The 18,260-nt window shown below is 39.8% G+C and overlaps 1 protein-coding gene and 1 pseudogene across 1 annotated transcript in view; one reads left to right on the forward strand and one right to left on the reverse strand.

The window, feature by feature from the left end:
• SPOP (speckle type BTB/POZ protein) overlaps positions 1-18,260 on the forward strand; it is a 98,334-nt gene that overhangs the window by 29,823 nt on the left and 50,251 nt on the right. The gene's annotated exons all lie outside the window — the stretch shown is intronic.
• On the reverse strand, positions 13,170-13,714 carry LOC101433458 (transcription factor BTF3 pseudogene; annotated as a pseudogene).

Below are 18,260 nucleotides of genomic sequence, written 5' to 3' on the forward strand. Positions count from 1 at the left end.
GGTGGCTCCAGGAACCAATCCTGGGACCTTCCAGAATGGGAGAGAGGCGATTACTTTCTTGCACCATCTCAGCTGCCCTGTTCTGCTACATCTTATTTTCTCTCCTCTGTGTCTCTTGTTGCATCATCATGTTGCGCCAGCTCTCTGCATCAGCCAGCACTCCTACACAGGTAGCTTTTTCCCATGTGAGGCGGCTCTCCTGCACAGGATGGCTCTCCTGTGTGGGGCTACATTCTCACATGGGCTGGCACTCCGTGTGGGCCAGCTTGCCGCATGGGCCAGCTTGCCCTCACTAGGAGACCCTGGGCACTGAACCGTGGATTTCCTATATCTTAGATGGGAGCCCAATTGGGTGAGCCACATCCGTTTCCCAGGATTGTATCTCTTAATGAGCTAGCATGTCACTCTGTAAGTGGCAGGGATAATAATAAATACAAGTAACGCACTATACATAGAAATTCTTTAAAAATGTTGTAAGTGATTTCAAAATCTACACTGTATTTTCCTTAAAATAAAAGTATTTGCTTTTTCTGATTATAAAGTGATTCATCGAAAAATATGAATATAAAAAGAAAAGTAAAAATCACCCAAAAATCCAATCACCCAGAGTTACAGTTCTCCTAATGTTATAAGTGCTTGTAGAGGGAACCAGATGTGGCTCAACTGATAGAGCGTCCGCCTACCATATAGGAGGTCCAGGGTTCAAACCCAGGCCCTCCTGGCCCAAGTGGTGAGCTGACCATTGTGCAGTACTGCCATGCGCAAAGAGTGCCATGCCACACAGGGGTGCCCCACCCCGGTCTAGGGGAGCCCCACGTGGAAGGAGTGCGCCCCGTAAGGAGATCAGCCAAGCGTGAAAAAGCGCAGCCCACCTAGGAGTGGCGCTGCACACACGGAGAGCTGACACAGCAAGATGATGCAACAAAGAGAGACACATTCCCCATGCCACTGAGAATGCAAGTGGACACAGAAGAACACACAGCGAATGGACACAAGAAAGCAAACAAGGTGGGGGGGCCAAGGGAAGAGAAATAAATAAAAATCTTTAAAACAACAACTTAAAAAAAAATAAGTGCATGTAGATGTTTATATCCTTACAAAAATTGGGATATATTATATATGATGCTTTAAAAATTGCTTTAAAAATTCATTAATATAGTGTAGATCTCTTGGCATGTTGATAAAAAAAATAAACTTAGCCCAATGGTTAGGGCATCTGTCTACCACATGGGAGGTCCGCGGTTCAAATCCCGGGTCTCCTTGATCTGTGTGCAACTGGGCCACGCACAGTGCTGATGTGCACAAGGAGTGCCCTGCCACGCAGGGGTGTCCCCCGCGTAGGGGAGCCCCACGCGCAAGGAGTGTGCCCCCTAAGGAGAGCCACCCAGCGCGAAAGAAAGAGCAGCCTGCCCAAGAATGGTGCCGCACACACGGAGAGCTGACACAGCAAGATGAAGCAACAAAAAGAAACAGAGATTCCCATGCCACTGACAACAACAGAAGTGGACAAAGAAGAACACGCAGCAAATAGACACAGAGAACAGACAACTGGGGCAGGTGGGGGGGAAAGGGGAGAGATAAAATAAATAAATCTTTAAAAAAAATCTTTAAAAATAACTACATAGAATTCTGTTGTATGGATGCATTATATTTTATTTGGCCAATCCCCAACTAATGAACTTTTTTTTTGCTATTATAAATCATGCTGTGATGAGCATGTATAAAGACATAAAGGAATGTCTTTATACACAGATCTGATTAGTTCCTTAGGATTGATTCCTGAAATGTAATTGCTATGTTAAAAGGTATTATGCTATTTTAAAGTTTTTCCTAATTATTCTTTAAATCTTTTTATAGTTGAAGAGATAATTAAACAGCATTAAAGGACATTTTAATCAAGGAAAAATCTATTTTGTTCTTCTACCAGCTGTTTTCCCTCTTCCGATTTGATTGGTGGACGTTTTAAAAACCAGTGGCTAAGGTTTTTTGTTTTTGTTTGTTTTTTAATTTATTTTTTTCTTTTCTTCCCCTCCCCCTCCCTGCTATTTTTGCTGTTTGTGTCGATTCACTGTGTGATATTCTGTATCTATTTTTCTTTTTGTCTTCTCATCTTTCTCCTCTAGGATTCACTGGGATTCAATACTGGGAACCTCCAATGTGGAGAGAGGTTCCCTGTCAATTGTGCCACCTGTTTCTGGTCTCTGTTGTGCTTCACCTTGACTTTCCCCTTCCTTTCTCTTTTATTGTGTCATCATTTTGCTGCATGACTCACTTGTGTGGGCACTGGCTCACTGCGCAGGCACTTGGCTTACTGCATGGGCACTTGGCTTGCCACGTGGGCACTCGCGAGCACTCGACTTGCCACACGAGGACTCAGCTCACCACGTGAGGACTCTTATGGGCACTTGGCTCACTGCATGGGCACTGGCTCACCACGTGGGCACTCACATGGGCATTTGGCTCACCACATGGGTACTTGTGCAGGCACTCAGCTTGCCACACAGGCGCTTGCATGGGCTTTCGTATTACCAGGCACCCACGTGGGCAGTGACTTCACTGCGCTGGCCCTTGGCCCACTGTGTGGGCACTTGGCTCACCATGTGGACACTGGCTCGCTGCACAGGCACGCTTTCTCTTCTTTTTTTTCACCAGGAGACCCCAGGGATTGAACCTGGGTCCATATGAGTCCTCCCGTATGGTAGGTGGAAGCCTTATCACTTGAACCACATCTGCTCCCTCCCCCCCTTTTTTTTTTTAAGTATCTATTCCTAGGTCTCACTAACCTATTAAATGAGAATTTTGCGATAGGAAAAGACATAAACACACAGAGACAGAAGAATTACAAATCTGGGCATCCTATTTTAATTGTCAGGTAAGGATTCCTAAGTAACATTTGTTAACTGCCAAGAAAGTGACAATAAGTATGATTGGAATTCAGAGTGAACTGGGATGGTTAGGAAATGCTCCAGGACTTGGGGGTAGGGATGGGGAATAGGAGTTAGGAGAACCTTCCCAGCTTTCAGAATTATATGAACAAATTTGAGGAAGGTACATAAATTGTATGTATGAGCTGATAAATAGGTTAGAGGTTAGCTGCTAGAGGGAGACTGGAGAGGGGATTCATGTTGTGGTGTGATGGAGGTTTGTATAAGAGTTAAGATATATCCCAGGGACTGTGATTTTATATTTAGCATGCCTGAACTAATACAGTATTGAACTATAAGATAGAGCAGAATATAGGTGTGGCCCAATTTAAGCAAACAGAAAACAGTAAAATCTCTCTTTACAAGATAGAGGATGGGTTATTCATTTATTTTTATTTTATTTATTTATTTATTTATTTATTTATTTATTTATTTATTTCCCGTTCCCCCCCACCCTGGTTGTCTGTTCTCTGTGTCTATTTGCTGTGTCTTCTTTGTCCGCTTCTGTTGTTGTCAGTGGCACAGGAATCTGTGTTTCTTTTTGTTGCGTCATCTTGTGTCAGCTCTTCATGTGTGCGGCGCCATACCTGGGCAGGCTGCACTTTCTTTTGCACCGGGCGGCTCTCCTTACGGGGTGCACTCCTTGTGCATGGGGCTTCCCTACGCGGGTGACACCCCTGCGTGGCAGGGCACTCCTTGCATGCATCAGCACTGCGCGTGGGCCAGTTGCACACAGGTCAAGGAGGCCCAGGGTTTGAACCGCGGACCTCCCATGCGGTAGACAGGACCACTGGGCCAAGTCCGCCGCTGAGTTATTCATTTATAAAGTTAGTTACTTAAATAATGAACTTCCTAATACTTAAATATTTATTTTCTTATATAGTTTGACAGACATATTGCAACTTTTATGGATCTTTTCTTCTATAAAAATCCAAGGGTTTAGACAAAATGGTCACTCAAGTCCTTTCTGGCGCTGAGATTGTTACATAACCTTTCAGAATATTTTGATTTTATGACAAGTTGTGCCTGTAGTTAGGCTAATACATCTAGATCCTTATGGAGCAATAATCCTCTGTGGGAACAAAAATCCTCAACTGGGTGGTTGTCTTCATGGCCTGCTTGGTCTAGATTGGTTCACCTTTGGAAATTCAGTTATTCCTATCTTTCATTTCTAAATGGCATTTGGGGATTTTCATTTAAAAGAATTTTATCATTAAGATTGTGCCTCAAGGGAAACGGACTTGGCCCAATGCATAGGGCGTCCACCTACCACATGGGAGGTCTGCGGTTCAAACCCTGGGCCTCTGTGACCCATGTGGAGCTGGCCCATGCGCAGTGCTGATGCACACAAGGAGTGCCGCGCCACGCAGGGGTGTCCCCGCGTAGGGGAGCCCCACATGCAAGGAGTGCGCCCCGTAAGGAGAGCCACTCAGCGCAAAAGAAAGTGCAACCTGCCCAGGAATGGCGCCGCATACAAGAAGACCTGACACTACAAGATGACACAACAAAAAGAAACACAGATTACCGGTGCCGCTGATAAGGATAGAAGCCATCGCAGAAGAACACACAATGAATGGACACAGAGAGCAGGCAACTGGTGGGGGGAGGGGGGAGAAAAATAAATAAAAAATAAATCTTAAAATAAAAAAAAGATTGCACCTTAGGAGGAGGCTATGAGATTGATAAAAGGGTGAGAGGAATTATTATATGATGGTCAATTTTAAATATCCAGGCTATGCAAATGCATTTTCTTAGTCATTCAGTCAAGATATTATTTTGGATGTAAATCTATAGGAAAAATTTAATGATGCGTTCCAAAGTAAAGTGTTAAGATTTTTTTTTTTTTTTTAACTTTTAAAAATTATTTATACCACTTTTCTCCTCCTTTAGGGTGGATACTTGAGACCAGACTAGTAATTTTTAAATTTAAGGAAATCCTCTTTATAGTACATAGTAATAATGTTCAGAGCTAATCAGTGGCATACTCTAAATATCTCCCTCCTAGTATCACATTCTTTTTAGTAAATTTTGTTACCTTTGACCAAAATGTTGCATTTAATAAAGAGCCAAGATAAGGTATCCAACCAGCTAGGGTGGCCAAATAGCTTTTCTGACAGGCCCTTTCAGGATACTGTTAGCTTAGTGGGATCTTCAAGCTTCAGGATCCATTCCTCAGTTTTGCTGGTAAACTCAGTTTCTTCAGTGTAACCAGAGTTGATGGGTCTCGGGAGAAGTGACTAACCAAACTCATAAGGGGCTGAAAGATAAACCGGTATGCCAGAATGCTAGAAAAATGTGTACCCGTTCAGTCCATTCCTCACCTAGTGTCAGGCTGACGTTTATTGAGTGCTTACTCTGTGCCAGGCACTTCTCTAAACATTTTACATGCATGTGACTCATTTAATCTCACAATAACCTTATGAGGGAAGCCTTTTTTTTTTAAAAGATTTATTTATTTATGTATTTTTCTAATTTCTTTCTCCTTCCCCCCACCCCCACCCCCAGTTGTCTGCTCTCTGTATCCATTCACTGTGTGTTCTTCTGTGACCACTTCTATCCTTATCGCGGCACCAGTAATCTGTGTTTCTTTTTGTTGCGTCATCTTGTAGTGTCAGGTCTCTGTGTGTGCGGTGCCATTCTTGGGCAGGTTGCACTTTCTTTTTTTTTTTTTTTTTTTTTAAAGATTTATTTTTATTTATTTAATTCCCCTCCCCTCCCCCGGTTGTCTGTTTTCTGTGTCTTTTTGCTGCGTCTTGTTTCTTTGTCCGCTTCTGTTGTCGTCAGCGGCACGGGAAGTGTGGGCGGCGCCATTCCTCGGCAGGCTGCTCCCTCCTTCGCGCTGGGCGGCTCTCCTTATGGGTGCACTCCTTGCGCGTGGGGCTCCCCTACGCGGGGGACACCCCTGTGCAGCACGGCACTCCTTGCGCGCATCAGCACTGCGCATGGGCCAGCTCCACAGGTTGCACTTTCTTTCGTGCTGAGCGGCTCTCCTTACAGGGCGCACTCCTTGTGCATGGGGCTCCCTACGTGGGGGATACCCCTATGCGGGGGACACCCCTGCATGGCAGGGCACTCCTTGCGTACATCAGCACTGCGCATGGGCCAGCTCCACACGGGTCAAGGAGGCCCAGGGTTTGAACCACAGACCTCCCATGTGGTAGGCAGACGCCCTGTCCATTGGGCCAAGTCCGCTTCTCAGTCTTCTTATTTGTAGTTTTCAGGTGAGGAATCTGAGCCACAGAGAGGATTTTTAGTAACTTGCCTAAGATCCTACAGCTAGTAACTATTGCACCTTACTAATCAAAATATCATTTGGTTAGCATGGGAAGTGAAATTCCTTGAGGCCATTTTATCTAGAGCATGATAAATTAATTCATTCATTCCTTTTTCAAAGATTTATTAAGCACCTACTATTTGTTAGTCACTGCCTAGACATCAGGATTATCAAGTTGGCTATAGCTTATATAAGGTCCCTCCAAGGACTTTGTCTAGTGGGAAAAAAAACAAATAATTACAACAGCAGGAGAGCTACACATAGAGAGTACAGAGGAGGAGACATTTAATTTTACTTGGAGAGATTAGAGGTTTACAAAGATGAGGAAAATGTATTCTAGTTTAATAGAGGCAATAGTTAATGCAAACATGTCCTGGCAAACAAAAGTCTTACTTGGAAAGGAAGAGAAAAATATTGTGATTGAGATAATTCTATATTACACTAATATCCTGGGTCATGGGGATCAAGAGAAACAGGTTTGGGATTTATTTTTGAGGTAAAATTGATGAGACATGGTGATTGACTGAATTGGGAGTGGGAAGTGGAGGTGGGAGTAGTAAGTAAGAAGGCTAACTACTAGATTTTTAGTTTGAGCACCTGGATGAGATGAGTGGTAGGATCACTGAAAGGCAAATTTTTTTTAGAGGAACATGGGCTGCCATGGACTTTTTGAGTTTGAGAGGCTTACAGGATAGACTAGCCACAGGGATTCTAGTAGCTGGAAGTTAATTTGCAATGCAGGGGAAGATTGGGTTGAAGACACAAGCTGGATGCCAGTAGTAACTGAAGCCATGGGAATCAATGAAATGGGAGTGGTTTTAGATTGCTTAGAACGCAGGGGCAAAAGTAGATGAGTCACTATTCCTCCATTTCAATAAATCCTTGTTTAGATTTTTAAGTCCTGGTTTTCTTCTTTTGACTTGGTAGAAATCTTGTCTTTTTTTTTTTTTTTTTTTTTTAAAGATTTATTTATTTATTTAATTTCCCCCCCTCCCCTGGTTGTCTGTTCTTGGTGTCTATTTGCTGCGTCTTGTTTCTTTGTCCGCTTCTGTTGTCATCAGCGGCACGGGAAGTGTGGGCGGCGCCATTCCTGGGCAGGCTGCTCTTTCTTTTCACGCTGGGCGGCTTTCCTCACGGGCGCACTCCTTGCGCGTGGGGCTCCCCTACGCGGGGGACACCCTTGCGTAGCAAGGCACTCCTTGCGCGCATCAGCACTGCGCATGGCCAGCTCCACACGGGTCAAGGAGGCCCGGGGTTTGAACCGCGGACCTCCCATATGGTAGACGGATGCCCTAACCACTGGGCCAAAGTCCGTTTCCCGAAATCTTGTCTTTTGTAGTGAGTTCCTTAGATAATTCATGACTAATTTTCTAAAAGCTATCCAAAAATTGTTTAGTGTCTTGATTGCAGCAGTGGTTACATGACTAGGTATTTGTCAAAATTCACAGAACTGTAAACCAAAAAGTAAATTTTGTTGTATGTAAAAAATATTAGAAAAGAAAATAAGCATCCAGAATTCTGTGGATGATCTATTGTTACACCCTTTTAACAGAATCTGGTTAAATCTTTTTATTATGCACAAACCTCATTTAAAAAATTTTTTCTATACTTTTCCCACTAGTTCTTTGACTAAGCTCACAAATAAGAAGATGGGTGAATTTGATTTGATCTGCTCTCTTTTCCTTACTTGGTTATCAATACTCGAAGACAGAGAGGCAAGAAAGGAATTAACGGTCTACTAACTTGATAGTAAGCACTGTACTGACTTGAATTTTTTTTTCTTCTTTCAAAAATCGTGAATGATTTTAGTATAGAATAAGTTTTTTGTCTTCAAGTATATTAGGGGTTGAAATAAAAGTCATAATTTAATGCCAGGAAAAAAGATGAGAATAATAGCATCATCTTATTGCCAACTATAATACATAGATCTTTTGAATTAGCTAAATTATCATCAGTTCTGAAAGTCTCTCAAAGTTTATAAACATGAGCTATCTATAGATGTAATTGTGTTAATTGTAAATTATATGGAAGTCTCAAGAATATTGGACATCAGTTTAAAAACTACTTACTTTTGGAAGTTTGCATTATATTGTCTGATTGGATAAACTTTACTGGCAGGCAAAGGCAGTAACCATTGAATACGTTCTTTGGTTACCAGACTGTCTACAGCCAATCATGAGCCATTGTTCTCTTTTATGTCATAGTAGTTTGCTGCTTAACATAGGAACTCAGCCAAACGTTGCAAGCACAGTGTTAAATTGCATGTCTTTGTATTTGATTTTTAGATTAGTTTCAAGTAGTCATTTATTTTTTTCTCCTTGATCCATTCCCACTTGATACCAGTCTCAAATCTAAGAAACAGATTATTTCATATCCTGGAAACAGTAGATTGTACTGAAGGATGTAATTATCATTTCATTCTGAGGCCTGCCTCTTTAATTGTATTATCGGAATATTTGTTTCTTTTTGGTTTAAAATTATTTGAAAACTCTTAACCTAAAATTTTTTCCTGCTTTTCTTTGTAATTCAGTCTGGTGAGAGGTGGAAATCCATTAGGTAGAATTTACCAGCACCTAGAAGACTTGAATTTTTCTTTCAGCTTCAGCCATTTTTAAAGGGCCTACCCAAATCATATGCCAGCCAGGTAAGGGTTTCTTAATTAGTGGTAGAACTTGGGGACCTCTCACATAATTTTTGGATACCATAGACAGGACCAACCCTAGGCAAAGTAACCCTTGCCAAGTAACACATATATATGGTCTTTTCATTCCATTTAGTTCAATTCCCCCTCCCTTTTCTAGTTGATGCCCTCTCGTGGATACCTGAAACTTTCTGCTTCTGAGCCTAGTGTCTAGAATTGGACCCTGTGGATAATTTGTGGTGATGTCAGTAAGGGCTCGAAGACCACCCTTATTTTGAAAGAGATACTTTTCTTTGTTTGTTTATGTTTAGGTGTATGTAAGGTTGACCTTGATTCTGAGTGCTTTGAATTATTGCTTAAAATTGATGAGGCTAGTTTTTAATGATTGCTTGATAATAGAAGAAACTGGGGGCAATTTTCTTAGCAGATTTTGTGTTGGATATGGTTGGTTTATTTGGTGAGATATGGAAAAAGTAGTGTTAGGAGTAGCATCATATTGGATGTTTCTGAAATATATACTCCCACTTCGCCTATAAAATTAGAGGGAGCCTCTAATTTTGAAAACAAATATATGGCATTAGATATACCATACCATGTACTTTTTTTTTTTCACATTTCAGTGTTAAAAGTATTTTATTTTTTCTGCCCCCCCCCAAAAGCCCCTCAGTGACAGCAGAGGATATAATAAATATTAGTAATAGCAAGTTAGAGCAAAGTAAAATGAGAACTTGTGTGTGTGTGTTTAGAAACGCATAGGCTTTTCCCCACCCTCACCCTTACCCCAAACGTAACACAGAGTTACCTGGTGTTTATGTGGTCCCTTGCAAGTAATTCCTGTTAAACTAAGATGATAATTCTCAAAGTGGATGCCATTAATTAACTTAATTAACAGTTACTTATTGTCTACTACATTCTAGACATTGTCCCAATTATTCAATTAAAAAAAAAAACTTAAAAATATCCCCAAAACTGCTCTCTATGTGCTGTATTAACATTTTTATTACCTCTGGAATCATGCATGATCCCATTTAATTTGAGAATAAACAGCTGAATTGTAGGGATCTTTCATCAGTAGTGAAGACTAGGAACTAAATTCATGTTTCTTTGTTGTTTTTTTAAAATTTATTTATTTTCCCCTTCCCTTCCTCCCCACCTGCTGTTTTTATGTCTGTGTTTTCTCTTCTCATTTTCTCTCCTCCAGAATTCACCAGGATTCCATCCTGGAGACCTCTGATGGGGAGAGAGGTTCCTTGTCAATGGTGCCACCTCAGTTCCTGGTTTCTGCTGCGCTTCACTTTGACTCTCCGCTTGTCTCTCATTTGATGCGTCATCATCTTGCTGTGTGACTCCCTTGTGCGGGGCACTGGCTCACCATGCGGGCACTCGTGTGGGCACTGGCTCACCACGTGGGCCCTCTCACAGGCACTAGCTTGCTGTACGGGCACACTTTCTCTTCTTTTTCACCAGGAGGATCCAGAGATCGAACCCAGGTCCTCCCATATGGTAGGCAGAAGCTCTATCACTTGAGCCACATCTGCTTCCCTAAATTCACTTTTCACTGTGCTGACAACCCATAGTGAAAGGGGCCAGATTATTTGTGGAGGAATTTGGCCATATGTGCTATTAAATCCACATCGTGACCTATAACATAACTGGGCCTCCTTGGGATTCATAGAATCTGCAATGCAAGTTACTCACTCCTTGAATAGAAACATTTACATAAATATCTTCTTTTATAAGCACCTCAAGGAAACATCTACATTTAAATTTTGTAAAGAACAAAGTACCACATATCATGTCTGCTCTATTTTTGGTTACAGTTTGTCCCCTAATTCGTAAAAGGTATTTCTGGCCTTTTTATGATCTATATCTCACTGACTTTTCTGCTTAAAGCTTTGTTTGTACCCACTGTGCTGTAATTCTTTCTCAGCTTTAAGTAGTTATCTGGCCATCCTATGTCAAAAGTGTGGGGAGATGCTCAAGGTGTGGAGAATCATTCACATTGGGAATATGTATTGGTACAACATTATGAGCACAGTTAGGCAATAGGTGTCAAAATAAACAATGCACAGGCTCTTGGGCTTGCTCTTGGGCTCAATACTTTGTTTACTGGAAATTTATGCTGTGGATATTCTTGTACACAGGTTTAGATATACTGTTTGCTGCACTGTTTGCAGTAGTGAAAACCTGAACACCACACATCAGGGTTCAGGCGTACAGCAGAATTCTATGCAACCATTAGGAAGAAAGAGACTTATGTGTGCTGACAGGGAATATATATGTGCTTTATTTTTTATCTTCTTGAGGATATGAAAGAAAACAGTGGTTGTCTTTAGGCTTTAGAGAAAAGGCTTTGGGAGTCTTGGGGAAGTTTTGCCTTTTCAAGTGCAGTTTTCTGTAACGTTTGCTTTATTTGTGTTGTATATATATTTTATTTTAAAAAGCATATATGAAGTGAGGCAGATACAGTTTCAAAAGAATTTCCAAAGGAGCATAGAATTCTAATGCTGGAAGTGACCTTAGAGATTCTTGAACTACTGTTCTCAATTTAAAGATGGAAAAACTCATATTTAGGAAAGAAGCTGCAAAGCTCACACTAGAATTCAGGTCCTGAGAACAGCAATATCTTAAGAATGTATTGCTTTGTTCCATTCTTGTTCTAACAGTTTGTTTAGCTGATGTCCATTTCTCCTCATTATGAAGAACTGACTTTAGAGGACCCAATAAAATGTTGATTTTTGTAAGACAATTAATTCTCAAGTAGCTTAACTACCTCTGACAGTAAAGATAATGCGGTGATATTAACTCCCAAATTTGTAACTTTGAGGGGCCCAATCCCTGAAATGTAGTTTTTTAAATGAGTTCCTTAAGAATTTAATTATTTGAAGTGAATTTATGTCTAGAGTCCAGAGCTTCTGTTTTTACCTGAAAACTGACTATTCTAGATTTTTTAAATTGACCTTACTGAGTTTTTGTTCCATTTGTTATCCAGGGGTGACTATATAGAGAAATTGTCTTTGTGACTTGAAAAATATCTCCTAGTGGTTTGTAAATCAGTGATTTGTAGGAGATAGGAAATATTTTAAATGGCAAAATCTACTTTGAAAGATGGTAGGTTGCATACCAGTGTTCATAGCAGCATTATTCACAATTGCCAAAAGCCCAATGTCAATCACCCGACGAATGGAAAACAAAATATGGTATATACATACAGTGGAATACTATGCTGCTGTAAGAAGAAATGAAATTGGGACACATATGACAACATGGATGAACCTTGAGGACATTATGCTGACTGAAATAAGCCAGACACTAAAGGACAAATATTTTATGATTTCACTAATATGAACTAAATATCAAGTATAAAACACATGGAGTTAAAACCTACAGTATAGGTTACTAGAAGATAGGATGAGGGCTGAAAAGATGTATGATGCTTAATGTGTATAAAATTTTTAATTAGCTTGATTATAAAAGTGTGAAAATGGGTGGAGTTGATGGTAACACAATCCAGTGAGTATAACTGCCACTGCTGATTATAAATGTGATTTATAATGAGTAGTACTAGTTGAAAGGGATTGTCTAGGGACATAACTGTCAGTTGAAAGAAAGCTAAAGAATAATCTAGGGATTATATAACAGTGAACTTGATGGTGGATAAGAATTGTGGTTAATAGTACAAATACAAGAATGTTCTTCTATGAACACATGTACATCACTATTACAAAGTGATAAGAATATGGTGATACATGGCGAAAATACAATTAATACAATTTATGGACTATAGTTAACAGCAATATCATAATATTTTACATCAGTGTCAAAGAAGGTACTTTATCAGTGCTAAGGGTCAATAATCGAGGGGTATGGAATTTTTTTCCATTGGACTAAGGAAAACATTCTAAAATTTGGTGTTAATGGGGTTTATAGAAATAATACACTAATTGTAAGTTATGGACTATAGTTAGCAGTAATTTTTTTTTAAACTGTGCAAAGAACTTTATTAATCTTTGTTTTCAAACTTCCAGGCTTCTTTAGCTTAGTTAGCTATAAAGAATCAAATTGTGTATAAGCAGGGGAGCAGTAGTTGGATGCCCACCTCCTACATGGGAGGTCCCGATGCCTCCTAAAGAAGAAACGAGCAAACAACAGCAAGCAAAAACAACAAGCAAACAGATGAGGGAACCATCTTAGGGCCCGGGGAGGGAGGAGCGGGGGCAAGGGAGTTGGATATAAGCAAAACTGAAAAGAGCGGCAGTGTCCATGGCGCCTTAGCTTAAAAATATTAGAGATCTAGATTTTGTTAGAACAAAACAATTTTAAAAAGCAATCATAATATAAAATAGCAGCTCCAAGTAACTTTAAGTTCTGTCTTCTTTCCAAATTGACTCAACCCAATTTGCCTCATTCTTTTGGAAGCCTCATTAAAATTCTCCTCAAGACTTGGAACTTCATCATCATCATCTACTCCAGTAGCAAGTGCTGCTTTTCTATCCACAGATCGTTTGAGTAGAGCTTCAGCTATTCCTCTTAAACTTGTCAGACTGTCTTTGCCAAGCTGATTTAAGATGCCGGATAGAATTTCTGTGAGCTGCTTGGTCTCAGCATGGCCTGTAACGGTGAATGTGTTCACTGCCAGAGATACCTGAACTTTAGGATTGATAAAGTAGATGACTATTCCTTGGTTTGTAAACATATAAACCTTTTCAATTCCAGAGATACTGTTTATCCCTAATTTCTTTAAGGAGAAATGAAATTTTTATCATCTGCTGTAGCTGTTCTTTGAACCACCTTCTTTGTGCGAGCAGTTCCATCAAAGTGCACTTGTGCTTGCAGTTTGACAAATTTTTCCTGGTTCATGATAGTTTCTTTCATCTTGTTGCAGCAGAAATGGGGCTGTGCAGGGCATTAGGGGTTGGTGCTCACAGGATCTCAGGTAGGCCAGCTGAGATCAGGCACACACACACGCAGATGGAAGATGGCAGCTAGAGCAGCAGTGATAGTTTAATGATGTTCTTTCATAATCTGTAACATGTTCCACAGCAATGCAAGGTGTTGGTGGAGGGGTGATGTATGGGAATGTTGAGATTAGTTGTTGGATTTAGAATAAAAATCTGTCTTTGTGATTTCACTGTTAGTATGGGTGGGGAAAATTTACTCTTCTAAAAATTACATAATCTATACACCTATCTCAAAATGGGCACGCTAAATATTTGACAGTACTTTGATTTGGATGTTGGGTCTTTGCTTCTAAGGAAGGGTTTTCCAGAAATAAAACCTTTTAGCATCTTGAGGATGCTATATAGTCATGTCTATATTGTTTTTATTAGTATAGGTTTGGTTAAATTTAAAGGGAGAAAATGTTATAGAGGGTCAAGAACAAATAAAGTTATAAATTTATATCTTTGTAACCTCACATCCTATGAAGGAAATCCAATTTGTATAGCCACTTTAATTCTGTTGTAAATATAGACAGCAGTGGAACTGGGTAGTTTGACAGTTGACTTAATTTGAACAGACACAGGAGGTGAGCCTGGAAAGCTGAGTTGGGGGTTGTCAACATTGTGTGTGTGTTTTTTTTGTTTGTGTTCATTATCCTTTTTGATAATGAGAATTTGGTTGGCTGATTTAAACTCTACATAATGGGTATCTGTTGTTCCTCACCAAGGTCTTTTTTGCATTTTTAAACCCATTTCCTTAATTACAGAGTTTGATTTTTTCTCACCAATGCATTTTCTTTCATTTACCCACCATTCACTTTTTAAAACTTAACTGTCGGGAGATGTATGATAGCTTGGGTTCTTGCCTCAGCTCTGCTGCTGGCCCCCTTTATGTAATATATCACATTGGGCAAGCCACTGAGATTCTTGGGAGTTCAGTTTCCTGATCTGTGAAACAAAATCATTTGGATGTTTGTAAGGTCCTTTTATGTTTCTAGAATTATTGTATTCATCAGATACTTGTTAACATCTTCTGTGTGCTAGGCACAATACAGGGTGGTCTGAGACTTGTCCCTTGCTCTCTCTTTTTTTTTTAAAGAATTATTTATTTCTCTCCCCTTCCCCCCCACCCCGGTTGTCTGTTCTCTGTGTCTGTTTGCTGCGTCTTCTTTGTCCGCTTCTGTTGTTGTCAGTGGCACAGAAATCTGTGTTTCTTTTTGTTGCGTCATCTTGTTGTGTCAGCTCTCCATGTGTGCGGTGCCATTCCTGGACAGGCTGCACTTTCTTTTGCACTGGGTGCCTCTCCTTAGGGGACGCACTCCTTGTACGTGGGGCTCCCCTACACGGGGGACACCCCTGCGTGGCAGGGCACTCCTTGCGTGCATCAGCACTGCACATGGGCCAGCTCCACACGGGTCAAGGAGGCCCAGGGTTTGAACAGCGGACCTCGCATGTGGTAGACGGACGCCCTAACCACTGTGCCAAGTCTGCCACCTGTCCCTTGCTCTCAAAGTATTCAACTAATAAGGAGGAACTTCCTTCTTACTTTATTCAGATCAGCTTAGTCTTTAACTCTTGAAGACTTAAGTAGTAATAACAAGTTGTCTCAGATTTTCACTATAACTAACACTAATCACTTTGTTAAAATGGTAGTGTTTTTTACATCTCTACTGCCTCACCCCCCCAAAAAAACCCCTCTTATTTCTGCCTTTTGTTTTTCTTTTTTTAAGCTAACTTCCCATTCCAGAAAACAGACCCAGCTCCTCAATCCCATTATGATAAATTGATTTTTTTAAATAATTTATTTCTAATTGTAAAATATACGTAAAAATCATTTCAGGTGGACAGTTCTTTGACATTATATATGTTGACAGTATTGTATAACTTTCACCACTTTTTCCAGATTGTTTCAGTCATCTCAAACCAAAACTCAAGCACAATTAGCAATAATTCCCCATTCTTCCCTTCCTCCATCCCTAGTTACCACTATTCTGCTTTCTGTCTCTAGTGAATTTGCATAGTCTATGTATTTTATATAAGAGAAATCATACATTATCTTTTGTGCCTGGCTTATTTCAGTCAACATGATGTCTTCAAAGTTCATCCATGTCATAATGTATGCCAGCTCTTCTTTTTGTGACTGGATAGTATTTCATAGCATGGATATACCACATTTTTTTCCCCATTCATCTGTTGATGAAGAAACTTGGATTGCTTCCACTTTTGGCTATTGTCAATCAGGCCTCAGATTTGAAAGTTTTCTTCCTTTTTAATGTAAGCATTTGGATCTATAAATTTCCTTCTGATACTGCCTTCATTGCATCCCATCAGTTTTGGTATGTTGTATTTTTGTTTTCATTCATCTCAAGATATTTCCTAAATTCCCTTGTGATTTCTTCTGTGACCTATTGATTAATTGGATATAGTTTATTTTCCACATATGTGTAAATTTTCCAGTTTTCCTCTGTTATTGACTTCTAGCTTTATTCCATTGTGGTCTAAGAATATATTTTGCATGATTTGAATTTTTTATTTTTTTAAGGAGGTACTAGGTATTGAGCATGGGACCTCATACATGGGAAGCAGACACTCAACCATTGAGCTACACCTACTCCCCAATTTTAGTATTTTTAAGGTTTATTAAGATTTGATTTGTGGCCTAACATATGGTCTCTCCTGGAAAATGTTCCATGTGCAGTTGAGAGGAATGTATATTCTGCTGTCATTGAGCGGTATATTCTATATATGTCCTTTAGGTCTAATTGGTTTATAGTGTTAAATCCTCTGTTTCTTTATTGATGTTCTCTCAATTATTAAAAATGGTGTATTGAAGTCTGCAATTATTATTATTATTTTATTTCTCCCTATCACTCCCCCACCCCACCCCCAGTTATCTGCTCTCTGTGTCCATTCGCTGTGTGTTCTTCTCTGTCTGTTGTATTCTCATTAGACGGTTCCAGGAAACCATTCTGGGGCCTTCCGGAGTGGGAGTGAGATGATCATTCTCTTGTTCCACCTCAACTCCCTAGTTGGTTGTGTCTCATATTGTCACTTCTCTGTGTCTCTTTTGTGTTGCGTCAGCTCCCCGTGTGGGTGGCTCCACTCCTGGGTGGGCTACACTCCTGTGCAGGGCGACATTCCTTGTGCACAGCAGCACTCCATGTGTGCCAGCTTACCACACAGGCCAGTAGGCCCTGGGCATCGAACCCTGGACCTCCTATGTGGTAGGCAGAAGCTCTGTCCATTGAGCCACATCTGCTTCCCTCCAATTATTATTGTTGAACTATTTTTGCTTCAAATATTTTGTGGCATTGTTTTGATGTGCATATAGGTGCATATATAGTCATTATATTTTCTTGCTGGTTGAACTTTTTTGTTTGTTTTTTGTTTTTTTTAATTTTTATTTATTTTTTATTTTTTCTTTATTTTGGTTGAGCTTTTTGTCAATATAAAATATCCTTTGTCTTTTTGTATACTTTTTTGACTTAAAGTCTATTTTGTCTGACAATACTTTACCCACTCTAGTTCTCTCTCTTTTTATTAGTATGTTTTTTAATTTTTTTTAAAAGATACTTAGATTATGTAAAGTGTTACATAAAAAATATAAGGGATTCCCATATGTCCCACTCGGCACACCTCTCACCTTTCCCCACATTAACAACTTCTTTCATTAGTATGGTACATTCATTGCAATTGATGAACACATTTTGGAGCACTGCCACTAAGCATGGATTATAGTTTACATTGTAATTTACTCTCTTTCCCACTCAATTCTGTAGGTTATGGCAGGAAAAATGACATGCAGTGTCATTCAGGACAATTCCAAGTCCTGAAAATGCCCCTATATTACACCTCTTTTTCCCTCTCTCTGACTTCAGCACTTCCAGTGGCCACTGTCTCCACATCAATGATATAATTTCTTCCATTGCTAGAATCACAGTAAGTCTACAGGAGAATACCAGTAAGTTCTCTGGCTCTCTCTTGATTACTATTTGCATGGGATATCTTTTTCCATCCTTTTACTTTCAATCTCTTTGTATCTTTTTATTTAAAGTAAATTTCTTGTAAGCACCGTATCAATGGATTGTTCTTTTTCTTCCAGTTTACCAATCTCTCTCTTATAATAGGGGAGTTTAATCCATTGACATTTAAAATAATAACTGAGAAGGATTTTCTTCTGCCATTTAGATAGTTTTCTGTGTTTCGTATGTTTTTTTGTTCCTCAGTTACTCCATTACTGCCCTTTTTTGTCTTTAGTTGCTTTTTTATAGTATGTCATTTTGGTTCCCTTCTTCATTCCTTTTCTCTGTATTTTTTAGTTAGTGATTGCCTTTGTAATTATGATTAACATCTTAAACCAGGGTTTCTTAACCTTTTTTTGTTCTGTGGACCTCTTTGCCAGTCAGATGAAAATCACAGACCCCTTACTGGGTCCACACTATACTATGTATTATTTAATAAATATACCCACACCAGCACAT

The sequence above is a fragment of the Dasypus novemcinctus genome, chromosome 21 (assembly GCF_030445035.2).
Source record: "Dasypus novemcinctus isolate mDasNov1 chromosome 21, mDasNov1.1.hap2, whole genome shotgun sequence".
Taxonomy (NCBI): domain Eukaryota; kingdom Metazoa; phylum Chordata; class Mammalia; order Cingulata; family Dasypodidae; genus Dasypus; species Dasypus novemcinctus.